Here is a 16,887-nt window from a genome sequence, read left to right as displayed (position 1 = left end):
TGTTATAAATCAGGAAATGTCCATTAATCAATCAGTTTTTTCAAAATATTTTATTTGGCCAAGAACATTGGCTTATGAAAGTAACAAAGAAAAAATTAGAACCATGTGTCACAAACGGATCCATGCCTGCATGCTTACATCAACAAAGACTCATAACTGCACAAACAATTACCATATATCATGTTAACTTTCATTAAATAAAACCATGCTGAAAGCCAGTAGCAGTATTCTTATAAGAGACGTATGTTCTAATATATTTATGTATTTAGAGTGAAATTTTCCCTTCATTTAGCTCTGGGCTCCAGAGGTGTGAGTAAGGACACAATGCCTCCTACTAGCTGTCCATACACAAATATATGTTATAAGACATGGTGCATGAAGGCACCTTTTGAGAAAAATGGGTGGTGCTATCATTTTCTGTCTTGGCTAGTTACCAATACTTTGAATCATGAATTAGCTTACACCACAAAAGCTTATACCAGTCTCCTGCATGGAATGAGGCCTACTAGGAACAGAACGTCCCTCTCCATGTATAGGTTCATCTACACTAGCGCTTTAAGCTTTATATAGGAACGTCGAAATAAAAAGACAACATGCACAAATCAATGGAGCACAAATCAGCAAATGTTTCTGGTTTAGGCCTGGCCTCAGTCTGAAAAACAGGTCATTTGATGCATTTGCTATCTTTAGACACCTTCTTTTGAATACTTTCAACAAATTTTAAAACTATAAGAAATAATATGGGAATGTTCTAAAACATATATTGCTTAATGGAATCCCATGAAAGTTCCTCTTTTCTTTGTGCTTCTTATACCAGATACACTATGGTCTTCATTCAGCACAGCCCTTAAGTTTCACTGAAATACTCATAGCTAGTGGGTCAAATCCACAGGTATGTTGCTGAAAAAAAGAAGAGGGGGAGAGAGAGAGAGAGAGAGAGAGGAGGTAGATAGCAGGACTAGGAGCTATTACACCAGTCAGGAATCTCTGAAACTTAACAAGTATTGCTTTGCCATTATTAGTGAATGCCTTATCAGACTGCTGTTTTCTATTGTGAACATGCTAGTGAAAACATTTTCACTCGATATCCAAGTGCTTTTTTGAAGCACAATGGTTAACTTAGTTCCTATTAGTGAATTCAAATTGTCCTTTCCATTATGCACTGATTCATGCCCGTCTCAAGTGAACTTAATTTTCCAACATGTTACTCTGTTGCCCCCCTGGATTTGGCCTCACTGAAGTTGCAAGTACATTTTTTTAAACTCAATATTGGCAAAACAAGCTCCCAGTAATTACCCAGTGGTATAATTCTGAAGCTGGGAAGGGCAATCACACTGGAGGGAATATAGCCTACAGACCCAGACTCTGTATTTTGTTTTGAACTATCAAGTTGTTCTGTTGCATCTCACTGATGCTACAAAGCTTCAGGCTAGGAAGTCAGCCAAAAATTTGTAAAGCCAGCTAAAAGAAGAATATAACAGGGTGGTATGTCCATTAAAAGAGAAACAGTGAACTCTGGTAAGGTAGTCCAACTGTGAGCCATTTGGGTAAACGGTAGGGCTGTGCAAAGCTTCAGGTGCCGATTCAATTTAGACGAGATTCATCCCAATGCAGTAGCTGAATCTCTAAATACAAATAAAATCGAGGAACCAATAAAAAGGTCCGAATCCATTCAAAGCTCTCCAAATCAATTTGGAAAAGATTCAGAGAGCTTTGATGATTCAGCAGGCCCACCCACTGCTCCAGGCAGCTGGAGCCAGACTCAGAGCGGGTAAGTAAGGGCTGGGGGAGGGGACCATGTCCCTGCCTTCTCCCCAAGCCCCCCCATCCTCATCTGCTCCCCCAGCCCCACATGGCTGCCCCACCCACCCAAGCTCTCAGTGCTTTAAAAAAAAAAGGCCCCAATTCACTGAGTGCTGCCCAGCAGGGGGACTATCCCTGCAGACCCCCACTGCCCCACACTGCATGGGTGGCTCTCTCAGCCCCTTCCCATGGCTGCCTCACCCACCCAAGCTCTGGCCCTTTTAGAAAAAAAGAAAGAACCAAAAAAACCCCAAATTCACCGACTCCTGCACCAGCCTCAGGGCTTTGGGGGCTTGTGGAAGAACCCCCCATGTGGCACTGGGCAGTGGGGGTCAATGGGGGTTGCCCCCCACCAGGCAGAAACTGGTGAGCCAGGGTGCGGGGGGTTGTTGTTGTTTTTCTTTTTCCTTAAAGGGCCAGAGCTGGGGCAGAAGGGACAGCCATGGGGGACTGGGAGAGCAGACAGGGACTCATGCAGAGCCCCCCATGCAGTGGTGGGCAGCGGGGATCCCACCCCACACTTGGCAGCAGCCAGTGAGTCAGGGGGGTTTTTTCCCCCAAAGTGCTGGGAGCTGGGGTGGGCGGGACAGCCATTGACAGGCTGGGAGAGCAGGTGGGGGATAAACCTGTGTGATTCAGAGATTTGGCAGCAGCTGAATCTCCAAATCAGATTTCAGCTGAATCAATTCAGGACAGTGTCCCACCACGAGTTTTAAGAGCTTCCAGATGAGTAAGCAAAAAACAGGGGAGAACAAGGTGTGAGGGACCAGAGCAAAAGGGTGCTCCCCTAGTAGTGTCCAGAACAGGGCAGAGGGATTTTGTGTTATATATGTTTATTTAAAAGACTGAATTTGGTTTAGAGGACTGCCTGATGGGCTTCTCAGGGAGCAACTTCCCTTTCAAAACCCACCTACCAAGAAAATCACCAAAGACATGTACAGAGCCTGTAACAGAAGATCCAGTTACTTTCCAAAATCAGGAGTAGGCAACTTTTTTCAGCTGCAGGTCAAAATGACCCACCCTAAGTCAGAAGCAGGCAGAAAGGTGGGGGCTAGGATTCAGCTGTTATTACAGTTCATCTCTGCAGCAGTACGAGGAAAGCATCCACAGCTAACATCTGTCTCTGGAGGGAAAGGATCAAATGGGATGTGGTCCAAACGGATTGCTAACCCCTGCCCTAGATGATAGAAAACCACTCAGTATCTAATAAACAGCTCCAGCTTGAACCCATGTTTGGGTTTTATTTTGCATATACTGCTTCCTATTAATAGTTTATTACAGTAGAAGTCCTAAGCGATATCAGGCTTTTATATTAAGCACTATAAAAACATGTGGTAACTGATAACTCTCTTATCAGTTTTTATTTAAAAAGAACAAGAAAAATATAAGAAGGGAAGAAATATCATCCTATTTTGTATAAGCAGAATGGAAACAGAGAGAGGACCCAAACCAGTACAGCATTTGGGCATGTGTTCAGCATTGAGCAGGTGAGTGACTCTTAGTTAAGAAAATTATGCACTTGTATGAACAACAACAGAAATAGGCTAGGGTCTTTGCTGGCTCAGAGTCTAAGGACCTTATTACATATACGTTTTAGGTATCTCCTGAAGTTCTTACCCCTGAACTGTCCAAACATTAACACCTGAAACTAGTTTTACGCACACTTTAGGTAGCTTAAAGTTAGGCCAGTCCTGGATGGCTGCATCTCTGATCCATGTTACCTAGCTTCTGTTCTATTAATGCATGTCTGCTCCTTACAGATGTGCTGCCCAAGTTGCAGTCTTCCAGAATCCCATGATGCAGTGTCACCTTCCCCCTCTCCTGTTCTACATGGACAAGCTTTCCACCCCCTGAACTCTACTACCCAAAAGGAAGGTTCTGGCACAAAGCCAACCCCACCTCCTGCCCTGGGAGTGCAACCCTATGCAAACAGCTTTCAGAGCACATGACAGCTAGCCAGGTTGCAGGGCATGGATGAGCCCAGGACTTGAGTCTAGGGGAGAGAGGGGAGGAATAAGGTAGGGGGCCAGATCGGGTCCCCATGAGATGGGGCTTACTTCCCAGGGCAGGGGCAGTAGCTCCCCCAGAAGTGCCTTCCGTCACTGTTCCCACCACCCAGCAACTCCAGGAAGTACAACTAGCACCCCCACAGCCCAATTCCCATGAGCTGATTACTTTCACTCTCCATTGCAAAGCTGGCAAGTCAACTAGACATGCAGTAGTCCTCAACTTTAGGAAAACTTACTTTCATAAGCTCAGGAGACTTGTTCTTGAGGCCCTGAGAAGCCATGATTTCACAGGGAGGGGAGTCCATGATGAGTGGTTGCTCCTTAATTAAGCAATCCTAGGAGCACAAGAGGAGCCCATCCCCACCTGTAGGAAAAGGGCTCAACAACCCCCTTGGCTCAACAGAGAACTCATGGACCTCCTGCATCTAAAAAGAGGTGTATAATAGATGGACAACAGGAAACACCACTAAGGAGGAGTATACTTCACTGGTCCACACCTGCAGAAAGCAAACTAGAAGAGCCAAAACTGCAACTGAACTCCAGCTGCCTACATGAATCAAGGGCAATAAAAGGTCATTCTTCAGATGTGTGGGGAGTTGAAAGAAAAACAAGGGTAACATTGGACCCTTGCTAAACCAACTGGGGCAGCTGACTAGCAACACCCAAGAAAAAGCCAATCTGCTTAATGATTATTTGCATCAATTTTTCATCAGCCCAAAGGGACCCTGCTGAACATGATGCGGGATGATCAAAGTAAAGATGAATATATGCCCATCATTGGCATGGATCTTGTGAGGGAGCATATTGAGAGGCTGGGCCCCCATAAATAAGAAAAAAAAATGCAGGGTTCTCCACCTTGGGAGGAGAAACCTGCAGCATCCTTATAGGCTCAGCAGTGCTACACTGGCTAGGAAGAGACTTGGGGGTTATCACTGACCACAAGATGAACATGAGCCTGCAGTGCAATGCTGTGGCTAGAAAAGTGACCAAAATGCTGGCTTGCATCCATAGATGCTTCTCGAGCAAATCCCGGGACGTCATTCTCCCCTTGTACTCGGCCTTGGTGAGGCCACAGCTGGAGTACTGCATCCAGTTTTGGGCTCCATAATTCAAAAAGGACGTGGAGAAGCTAGAGAGTGCCCAGAGAAGAGCCACGCACATGATCAGAGGTCAGGAAAACAGGCCTTACGATGACAGGCTGAGAGCCATGGGGCTCTTTAGCCTGGAAAAGCGTAGGCTCAGGGGTGATCTGATGGCCACCTATAAGTTTATCGGGGTGACTACCAGTGTCTGGGTGAACATTTGTCCACCAGAGTGCCCCAAGGGATGATGAGGTCGAACGATTATAAAACTACTGCAAAACCATTTCAGGCTGCACATAAGGAAGAATTTCTTTCTGAGCCCCCAAAGTCTGGAACAGCCTGTCATCGGAGCTGGTTCAAGCACCTACATTGAACACCTTCAAGAGTAAATTGGATGCTTATCTTGCTGGGATCCTATGATCCCAGCTGACTTCCTGCCCTTTGGGTGGGGGGGGCTGGACTCAATATTCTGAGGTCCCTTCCAGCCCTAATGTCTATGAAATCAGCTGGTCCAGATAGGTTGCACCCAACAGTGCTAAAGACAGACATCATAGCTCAGCCACTGGAGAAGATATGCAAGACTTTGTGGTGCTCAGGCAAGGTACCTGAAGATTGGAAGAGGGCCAATGTGGTGTCCATTTTCAAGGAAGGGAGGAAAGAAGACCTGGGAAACTACAGGCCAATCAGTTTGACTTCAATCCCTGGGAAGATTTTGGAAAGAATGATCAAAAGAAACCATTCTTGACAGGCTAACAGAAGGCAACATTCTGAGGGAAAGGCAGCACAGGTTTGTTGCAGGGAGGTCTTGCTTGACCAATTTCATTTCCTTCTATAATCAGGTGACATGTCACCTGGACAAAAGGGAAGAGGTTGATGTCATATGTGGACTTTAAAAAAAGCCCTTGACCCGGTGTCCCAGGAGGTCCTTGTAACAGGGGGCCTACTGGGGCTGATCTCCATGAGGCCCACCCACCTGTTCTTGGGCTAACCGCCCATGTTCTCACCCACCACGTCTTGGTCTTAACTGATTAATTAATAGATGTAATTAGGTGGGAGGCTGCCCATTTTCTGCCCTGCTGCAAAGGGAGCTATCTGTGGCTCCATTCCCCCCCACACACTGCAGCCTAAGCCTCACTGATGACATCATGATGTTTTCAAGTGCGCCAGTCCCCCACGATGGGGCCCAGAATCTTACTGTAGGGCCTCCTCTGGGTTTCTCCCTTCAGGCGGACTCTGCCACCATCATACCAGGCCATATATCGCGCTGCCATCGGTTCCCCTTTGGGTGTGGTCCCCTCACTGGGACCTTCGGCTCACACTAGCCCCGGCCCACCTCCAGGCCAGTCGAGACGCCAGGCCCCTGGCTCTTGGGCGTCCCTCTCGGTGGGCCTCCTTGCCCTTCTGGCACTCCTGGTCCTGGCCCCTGCCTGGGCCAGTCAGGGGAAACTCTGGCAGGCCCTGATGTATGACCCATACTCTTATTCCAGGGTCCCCCTCTCTGGGTCCTCCTTTACAGACATGGGGAGCTGGGGTACCTCACACCATGACTGGTGCCTCAGGGTCTCACAGGGGACTCTCACTCCCCCCCTGGACAGCAGGTCGTGGTGCTATGACTGGTGTTATCTTTGACCCACACTCTGCCTCCCAATGGTGGAGGACTTATTGGGGTCAGGGCTCAGCTCTCGCTCTCTCTGGCTGATCCCCCTCTCCCTTCACAGGTCTCCACATCGACCTCTCTCTGGGACTTCTGATCACTGCCTCCTCTCGCTGTGGTTCCACAGCGCTGGCCCCCCCTCACACAGCCAAACTGCCTTGTTTATATAGGCAGCCCTGAGCCTAAAATGGCTGCCCTCATTAGGCACCTGGAGGCTGCCAGCTCCAGGGCCTTAAAGTGGCAGGCACACATAGTGCCCTGCCACAGTCCTCATGAAAAAAATGGGCAACTGCAGCCTCAATTACTCCACCATATGATGGCTGGAGAACTGGCTCCGAGGTTGGACCCAAAGAGTGGTAGTTGATGGAACCAAATCAACATGGCACTTGGTGACTAGTGATGTCCCCCAAGGCTCCGCTCTCGGACCTGTACTCTTTAATGTCTCCATAAACAATTTGGACACTAGGTGTCAAAAGTGAACTGGACAAGTTCATTGATGACACAAAGCTTTGGGGAAGAGCGTCCACACTTAAGGATAGGCTGGTGATCCAGGCCGACCTCGATAAGCTTGCAAGGTGGGCGGATGAAAACCTGATGACATTCAACACAGAGAAATGCAAGGTGCTCCACCTTGGGAACAAAAACCTGCATCACACTTATAGGCTTGGCAATTCTACACTCACTAGCACCATGACCGAAAGAGGCTTTGAGCAAGACCCAGAATATCATCCTCCCACTGTACTCAGCCTTGATGAGGCCACAGCTGCAGTAGTGCATCTACTTCTGGCCTCCACAGTTTAGGAAGGACATGGAGAAGCTTGAAAGAGTCCAGAGAAGAGACACCCACGTGATCAGAGGGCATGAGAACAGGCCTTATGAAGAGAGGCTGCGAGCTATGGAACTCTTCAGCCTGAAGAAGCACAGGCTCAGGGGTGACTTGGTGCATAAGGGGTGTGCATCAGGATCTGGGGGAACACCTGTTCAGCAGAGCACCCCAAGGAATGACAAGGTCCAAAGGTCACAAACTCCTGAAAGACTGTTTTAGGCTGGACATAAGGAAAAACTTCTTTACTGTCCAAGCCCGCAAAGCCTGGAACAAACTCCCCCCCACAGGTGGTGCAAGCACCTACTCTGGACACTTTCAAGAAACACTTGGACATTTATCTTGCTGGAATCCTTTAACCCTAGCTGACTTCCTGCCCATTGGGCAGGGGGCTGGACCCGATTATCTTACGAGGTCCCTTCCAGTCCTAATGTCTATGGGTATTAATTCAAACTTATTAAACCACAAAAACTTCTTTAATTTACTTCCTACTTATTTATTTTAAAACTCGTTCTTTTACTTCTTTTTATTTTATCCTTCAGTGTCTGATTTTCTTCATTTTACCACCTTTCCCCCATTTCCTTTCTACCTCCCATTTCATTAGACACCTGCATCCCATCAACTTTGCTTCTCAGCTTCATGTTCCTGCCTCCTATCCCAGTGCAACCCATCCGTCATCTCCCCGCAACCCCAACACACACACACACACACACACACACGTACACACGCACACACACCCCTTAGAGCAGGGATAGCAGCCTATCCTGGCTTATCAGCCTGGTAGTGGCAACTCACAGTAGTAGCTCCTAATCCAACCTCTGCTCACCAGCCCTCCATTAGCAAGACAGAGAAGGTTTTTAGCCTTAAGGTGTGACTGCCCCAAACTTGAGCTAGCGCTAACACTGATCAACATTTGAGCAATAAAAAGTGGAACATGTAACAAGGCCTTAAGTGATTCACCCAGGCTATCCAGCAGTTGTGCAGCAGACTTTGGAAATAAACAAAGAACTAAGACAATCTAAAGCCATTCCCCTATGACCACCCAAACTCATAACATTCCCATTAGCAAACTTGTGCTTCCCCTTTTTATACTTGCAAATCAAGTGAGACTGTCATATAGTGTAGAATTGCCCCTTCAACTATTGGCATGTAGTTTGTTCTCCAAATTGATACTCTAAGCAAAAATTAACTCACAGTATGATTTTCAGAGGCATTTCAATGCCTTATGGGCACAAATTCCAGTAGTGGGGGGTGAGGGAGGAACCAACAGGACTTATGCTACTACATCACTTTGAGCCTCAAACATGAACGCCGCATGCCCAGAGGCTGGGGGGGGGGGGGGGGCACAGCTAGCCCCCGCAGGTGGCGGTGGTACTGCTGGCAGTGGGAGTGTGGCAGCAGCAGGCAGGGAGCTCCCACTGGTGGCCACAGTGATGTCAGCAGTGGTGGGGGTGGCGAGCGCTGACCAGTGGTCAGCAACAACCTGCAGACACTGCCAGCAGCATTGGCAGTGGCTGTGAGGGGGGTGGGGGTGGCGAGCAGTGACCACCCACAGGTGCCACCGGCAGTGTCGGTAGTGCCTTTTTGCAGGGGGTGCACTACCATGCTCAAGGGGTGCACCTGCATGCACCCCCTACACATTGCCAATGATCTCAAAGTACCATCCCTCTACCTGCATACCTGTTAACTCTGAATATAAATGTTCAAAATAACAAGGAGTCAAGATACTGCTTTGCCCACTTGTAATTTTAGCACAAGTCTTGTGATGCTTAGTGTTCTTTAACACTAGCTCTATAATAATTTCAGCTTTCATTAAAGAACTGTAGAAAGTTTCTAGTTCTCATGGTTGACAACGTGAAAGAGATGCACTCTAAAAGCTCACATGCCAAAAGGCAAATAAGTCTCAATATTATTAAAGAAAAAAACCAAACAAACACCCTCTGTTTTTATGCCAATCATGATTTTGGTGAGCCCAACCTAAGATTTTTGAATGCTCAAACCTGGCAATACAGTGAGAGAGCAGGTTTTTCCTCATACTGGAAAGCAAACAAAACCCCCACTAAGTTACAGCAATGGGAGGAGGGAGGTGCATACAGGCACAGGCTCTTGTCTTTCAGGTTCCATACCTTAATGGTTATCAAATGGGTGGCTGTTTATTTTACAAGGGAAAACCTACCCTGTGGAGCTGGTAGTTTAAGTACTTTAAATAAACATTATCTGTAAACTTTAAAATGGTACATTTACTCAGGCTTTTATAAAAGGCTCATTTACCTTCAGAATTGTGTAAAAAAATAAATAGAACAAAGAAACATTTAAACCTTTCCATCAATGGAGTTCAGTCTTTGAACTTAAGCACCTGATGCTTTCTTCCAAGTAAGATATTTGGTGGCTGCTGCTTATAAATTCAACTTAGCCTTTCGTGCTGTCAAATAAAGCTGGTAAAATATTCCCCCAGGATTTTATCAATTGTCATTGGGGGGGGAGGATAAAAAGCAATACATTTATCAGCTGCACGATTTAGTTTTTGCAAAAATCCTTCCTGATGAAAAAAGGTTGATCAGTGCAGTGTTGGTTCAGGATTAAAAGCCCTTGACAGGTAGTGAAAACAAATGTCTACCCTCTTACAGGCTTGCTGTACATAGCACCCATTTACTGATGAGTTTGCATTGATTCTGTGAACTGTTCCATGAAATATGCCTTTGGAGCAGTGAAAACCACCCTGAAAGAGGACAACCACTGTGAAAGCTACAGAACATTCTTTGTGTGAAAACAGCAAAGCCTCTTCACCACTCTTCCTTTTTAATGGAGGCCTCAGTCATGAACAAACAAAGCAAGATGGAAGGATGTCATGGCTTTTCACTGTAAGTGCTGGATCTTGTGATGACTTCCCTTTACTCATCCCCCTCCTCCCTTTTTCCAAATTTTCAGAAGAGCCTTTCCAAATTTCAGACACATTTTGACTGCGTGTCCTGGTATTATCTGCAGTTTTATACATCAAGCACTTCGTTATAGCAGCAAAATGCTGTTTTACGATTTAGATTGATCAAAAGTTTTTAATGACTACTTTATAGTTTTTTTCTAACATTTCCAATAAAAAGAATCCCTTATTTAAATAATTCAATAATAAGAACAGCGTTTTATGTTTTTCCCTACCCTCTCACTTTTTACAGTCACATAAGAGTAAAAAAGAAAACTGGAGAAAATAGAAGAAAAAAGAAGCGTAAAAGCCAAAGAAGTAAAAAAAACAACAACAAAGAAAACCAATTTTTAAAAATTAGTATGCTCATATGTAGAGCAAGTTATACCCCCTTTTTAAAATATCACTGCTTTCTGGCTCATTGAGTTACCATATATGAAGTTTATGACCTGTGTTTGAGCATATTTTCAAAAACTAATATACTGAAATTTTTCCTTGTCAATTTTTCCCCCATGTGGAAAATTAAAATAATAATAATAATAATAATAGCAACAGGCTTTTTATTATATTATTTCCCACCTGAAAACTGGGGAGGGTTCCCCATTTTTTTTTTATAATAGTTTGTGGCCAGAATACTTTAGTTGCCTCCCAAAAAATAGTTTTCTGGGTGTTTCTTTTGTGCATTTCTGCTGCAAATTGGGATGAAATGCAGTTATTTAATCAGAATGATAATGGTTCAGGAGTTAAAAGCTTGACTTAATTCCCTGCACCTGAATTTATACTAATCAAATCTGACTCTGGGGCCTGGCTTTTTTACAGTCATTCATCCTCCCCTAAAGTTATTGAGATCATCTTTCATTAGACCTCTTCATATCCTTTCTGTGAATTAAACTTTTACTAACACCAATTTCCAAGGTTTGTTCACAAAGAGAAGTGGGGAGGGGAATCATCTTGGACTATATTCAGAACAGCTAAGATAGAGCAGTCAGGAACATGGGCAAACCCAGGATTTTGTAGTGGGGGGGGCAGTATAGGAGCTGCAACCAGCACTGGGGGTTGGCTGTACCCCCATTCCCAGCTTCCCCACCACAAGGGCTGGATAGATCATGCTACAAGGGAAGCAGCCAGAGGCGGGTTTTTTTAATCCCCAAATCAGGTAAGAATCTTTACAGCCACTTCTCCCTCTCCCCCTCCCCCTCCCCCTCAGGCTTTTGGCACCCTCTCCCTTCCCTTCTGTGCTTACAACACCTTCTCTTTCCTTTGATCCTGCTCCTAGGTTGGTGGGGTACACAGCTGGGGAAAAACTCTGGAGCTCCCTCTACCCCTGTGGCAGCTGTAGACAGCAGGGACAGTGCCAGTGATGGGGCAGGGAGGGCAAGAGGTGGAAAATGGGAGGAGAGAGGATGTGTTGCTAAGCATGTCAGGCTCTGGCCTAGAACCAGGTGCCATGGCCTGACCAGCACAGTAGCAGTTCACCCCAATGGACCACTGGGGTTCAGCCTAGGATGAGCTGCTGCCACGCTCTGCAACACATCCACTCTCCTCCAGTGAAACACTGGGGCAGGCACAAGTGGCCACAACTTTCTATCTGGGCATAAGCGCACAAATACTCCCTTTCACTGGAGCCAAGGTCAGCCAACCTCTTATCCCTTCCTATATAAGCCTCTGACCCAAAAGGGGATGTTTGGGCAATAATGTTCAACCTTGTACGTAGGCTGCTACACTCATGAATTGTGCTGCTACTGATTGTGACAGATTCTCTGGATACCTGACCCAGCTAGCTTCCTAACCTCATGTTCTGCCTGACCCTTCGGATACCCAAACCAGCTCTGGCCTGACCTGGATACCGGACCCGGCTAGTCCCCCTGACCTTGCATTCCACCAGATGCCCTGGACCTCCAACTGCTTCCTGGATAGATCTCCTGACTTCTCCCAACACTGAGGTGACCCCCAGATCTGGCTACCTACAGCCCTGCATAACAGCATGGAGGCAAAGGGAAGGGGGGATTCTTACCCAATTTGGAGACTTTAAAAAGTTGCCAGGTGCTGCTCCCACAACCTGGTTTAAAAAGTGGCTGCAATGATACCATTGCATTCCCTCTGGATCCGTTCCTCGTCAAGAATTTATTCCTCCCTCCACTTAAGAATACAAATTTTTAGCCAAAATAAAACTATTTGAAAATTGTCAAACGTGCTAAATTTATGGATTAGGCTAAAATGAAAAAGAGAACATTAACAATTTTTTCCCCCAAAATAAACACCATATTGTTCAAAATAGATATGCTTTCCTGAACAGCCATTTTTCTACTGGAAAAAGAAAGATTCCAAAGAAATTCCACTGAAATAAATGGAACCATTCTGTATTTATCCTACTGCAAATGTAACCACACTTACCCTCTTCTCTCAGAGTTTTCCTTGTGATTTTTCCTCCATCTTCATTTTCTAAATAATAAATTTAAAAAGGAGAAATGAGACACCGCAATTCTTTTTTACATCACACTGGCTTCTCCTGAATTTATTGTCACAATCTAGTTTTTTGGCAGGGATAACAAGAAAGGTCAAACAAGAACACAGCTGCAGGTGTGCAGGTAGAGCCTTCTATGCTGCTTTGTTTGAAGATGAATGAAAATGTGGGTCATTTTAGCTCTGTCTAATGACCCAGGGGCTCCTTTATCTCTCTTGGGGGGACTTTGGAAGGAGACTTTTGAGCTGCTGCCATATAGAAAACATTTGGTCCTGCTGATTTCATGGCTGGGAAGCTTATATTACAGATGATTATAAAATCTTTTTGTCCCCCTTTTAGCTTCCATGCATCTTTGCATGCCTTAATATGTTGCTAGAAAAGTAAATGAGACTGAAAAAAAAATCTTAAATAACCTAGGCAAGTTTAAAAGGGGTCCAAAATAATCTCTACATCTTACCCCAACTAAAAATTACATTAAAACGTCTAACACAAGCAAAAGGAGTGCTCTGCATTTTAGACTGTGCTTGTACATACAAAATGCACAAGAAGAAAGTTATTCTTCTGTAATGACAGAATCTGCATGTTTAATCCTCACATATTTAATACCACATATCGTTTCACTTTTCTGAGTACAACAGAATATGCACTGAATATTCAGAAAATGCTTGCTGATTAGAGGGTCTGGAACCAGTGTCTAAACACTGGAAATGGCAATGACATGTTATCATGGTCCTAGACAGGGCTCAGTTTTGATCTTAGTTACATGCATGTATCTGGACTAACCCCCATGTTTCGGTAACTACATAAAGAGATATTAAATTTCTTCAATTGCCCCACAATAAATCCATGAAGGGGCAGATTTTCAAAACAATTCACCTTCCAAGAGCTCTCACATAGACATCCAAGTAAGTGACCAGATTTTTAAAAGAACAGAGCTCTCCAGCAGATAGAAGAAGTGTACATATTTTTGAAGTGCTTTGCACCCAACAGCTTCCACTAACCAATAAGAATCCGTAAGTGCATAAGCCAAGCTGAATCCTTTTAAGAACCAGACCATTTCATTTAGTTGACTGGATGGAAGCTTAATTCTTTTGACAATCCAGCTGCAATTGTTCATGATGAAACTCCAGTTCCTTCAGAACCTTACTCCTAATCAAAATCCTGTAGCTGAAGGAATCTAAGCACTGCTACTTCAAAGCCTCATTTTAGAAAGGTGTAACCTTAAATAGGACAGATGCCTTTGTGGTGTTGCTGTATTGGCTTCAATGGAGTTGTAAGACGAAGGGCTTTGGCCTAATATACCCAACTACACAAAAGCCAAAGGGAAACAGCCCCTGCCTCTGAGCTACATTATGGTTTCACTACGAGCCTGAAAATAAGGCCAAAAACCAGGAAACAGACCAATTATGAGTTTCATCTAGTTCCCATTTTTCCCCATCCTCTTGCATTGTACCTTCCCCTGTAGAAGCCATACACCTAGCATAGATCATATCTATCTCAGGTATTTACCCCTCCCCTATTACTGTAATGCTTCACAACTTTTCATGTTATTTTTCCTCACAGTACTCCTATATCACTTTTTACAGATGGGGAACCAATGCAGTAAGATTTTAAGTTGAGTGACTCAGGGTCACAAAATACAAATGCTGCCTGGCTCCCCTGCATAAGCCTTTAAGGAAGAGGCTGTAGCTTTTATCTGCTCTGGTAGATGTCTGATGCAGTCACCGGGACAGTTTCACCCACACTGATTTTTGCATTCCATCAGCAGAAGTTTGCACTGAACAGCTGCATGATTAGTATTTAATGATTACATAACTAACACGACACAGATGAGGAGTTGGTGTAAACTGCAGCCTGCAACTCACTCCCTCTACGAGTCTCCAGCCATAGAGGGACCTATCATAATGGAAGATGGTGTTTTGTCTTAGAAGCCAGATCCCACATGCTTATGTACTCAGGGCAGCTGATCTAGTCAGCCTCCACTTCCAAGTGCCCTCAGCCATCACGCTGTCTTCTACAGAAAGAAAAGGGGGCAGCTTCAAGAGTCTGCACAAAAGTAAGTCCTTGTGACAAGGCTTCATAGTACTTTCCCTGAAGAAAAGGATGTCCATGGGGTGGCTAATAGCCAGTAGATCAAAAGAAGTAATGGGCTGAGGTTCTTCAGACCTGACACTAGCAGCAGAAAGCTGCCTTCCAGAGTCCTGCTCCAGTGTTGCCAGTATGCATTAAACCATGCTTGGGAGCCCAGTTTGAGTTTCCTAGGATGTCTGTCTGCTGAGCAGCAGTACTGCTGAGGAAACAGTGCTGGGAAACATTGCCATGGCAGCAGCTGTGAATTAATATTTTGTCACCAATGGGTATGGAGGAGAAAATTGCTAATCACCTTGATCCTAAGAATCAAAGAAGGTATAGGCTTGCTTAATTTTGAGGAAAGCACCTCACAGTCAGTTTAGTTACTAAGAGAAATGGTTTACCGATTTCTGTTTGCAGGTTTTCCCAGTAAGGCGAACATTGAATAGCCACTCCATAGCCACAAAGGGTGAATGATGAAAACTCTGAGTTGGCAAACATGTTCAGAGCCATCTACTACAATAAAATTGTGTGCTTAAGTAAAAAGATATGGTTAGTGGCTGGCTGGAAATCCAGGTTTGCTGGCTCAGCTCAGCAAAACAGCTATCTGATTAGGAGCTTACTTGCCATCTTTCTCAACAGAGCAAGAGACAAGATGTCTCAAGCACCTGCCTATTTTTTCAGAAACTCAGTTGCTGCATTTATTCAGGGACTGAGGCTTAGCACACTTGGCCCATTGTGCCAATCTGCAAAAGAACATTGGGTAGTGCAAACTAATGATTTAGGTAAGAATTTTTGTCTTTAATACCACAGTTAGCTTTCCCAGGAAACTAACCTAGCTAGGTTTGCATTTGAACAATCAAAAGTGCTAATGATAAGCTAAAAAAATATTTGCTTACTGTAGCAGGTTGGAGATTGCTCAGCTCAGACAGTCTTTAAACTGAACTCAGTTCTTTATTTTCCTGGGCACGCTTGCCTAACAGGAAACACCAGAACATAAATCCTCAGATCCATAGACAAATATAAACATAGTTCACCCAGGGTTACCTCACAGTCCTGGGCCCTCTCCCAAAGCCTGAGCAGGTGGCTCCAGCTCCCTGTTCTCTCTCAGCCCCACCGTCTTCTTTCTCTGCCTCCAGAATGAGTTCCCTGATGTGGGCTGCTTCCAGTCTTACAGCCCATGGGTCTCTTCCTAGACCCTGAGAAAGTACCTTGGCCTAGTGTTGCAGCTGCTACCCTGGCAGCTTCCTCTCTCTCTACCTTTTTTCTCAGCTGGGGTCTTCTTCCAAACCCTGAAAAACAAACCCTGGCCCAGCATTGCAGCCACTAGCCTGGCAGCACTCAAACTCCTTCCCCCAGGAGCCTTTTAACTTCCTTTTATGCCAACTAATTATTTCAATCAGCTAACCCAGTTCTCCCAGGCAGACCTGCTATCAGGTCCCACTGGCCACAGCTAGGCTGTAGCCCCTACAAACCTGCAGACTGACACAGTCTGATGTGTGTAGCCTGCTTTCAGCTATTGGTACTGGATGTATGACCTAGATAGCTTGTTCCAGGCAAACCCAAACCATCAGACCAATCACAACCTCTCCGTTCAATACAAGGCAAATTTTATTGATAGCCAGTGATAGCAGATGAGAATAATGCAAACAATTCTATAGCTACCAGTCCTAGAGCTGTTACAGGGTCAAAGTACATTTGGCCAGTATGTGAACTTCACCCTGAGGTTCTCCCTGAATTGTCAGATGTCAGCAGCACAAGGTTCAAGCCTGAGGCCCACCGTCCCCCAGTGGGGTGGGTGAGACGGGCTGGTGTTGTGTCCTCTGTCTATGGTGGCCTCGGGTTCCCCTCTTGGGGACGCTTTGCCACTCTGAAATCCTTTTTTTTATATTATTTCTTCCCCTCTGTTAACTCTTTTCATCTCTGGGCATCATTGATTCCTCTCTCTGTGGCAGTCACACTGTCCACATTCTGTCTTGTCAGCATATTCCTTTGTTTCACAAACCCATTTATTTCTGGTGTCATCCTAATTTTGTCCATTTACCAAAACTGGAAATCCCAAGGG

General features: G+C 45.2%; 1 long non-coding RNA gene across 2 annotated transcripts in view; it reads right to left on the bottom strand.

Annotated features, from left to right (window-relative positions):
- LOC149873815 (uncharacterized) overlaps positions 1–16,887 on the bottom strand; it is a 303,143-nt gene that overhangs the window by 172,939 nt on the left and 113,317 nt on the right. For both annotated transcript variants that reach the window (XR_016439886.1, XR_016439887.1), the window contains one exon: positions 12,683–12,730. This is a non-coding gene — a long non-coding RNA (uncharacterized LOC149873815). The remainder of the gene's footprint in view (positions 1–12,682; positions 12,731–16,887) is intronic.

Source organism: Crocodylus siamensis, chromosome 1 (assembly GCF_052110815.1).
Source record: "Crocodylus siamensis isolate JL-2025a chromosome 1, ASM5211081v1, whole genome shotgun sequence".
Lineage (NCBI taxonomy): Eukaryota > Metazoa > Chordata > Crocodylia > Crocodylidae > Crocodylus > Crocodylus siamensis.
Note: the sequence above shows the minus strand (reverse complement) of the source record. Positions and strands in the feature narration are given on the sequence as shown.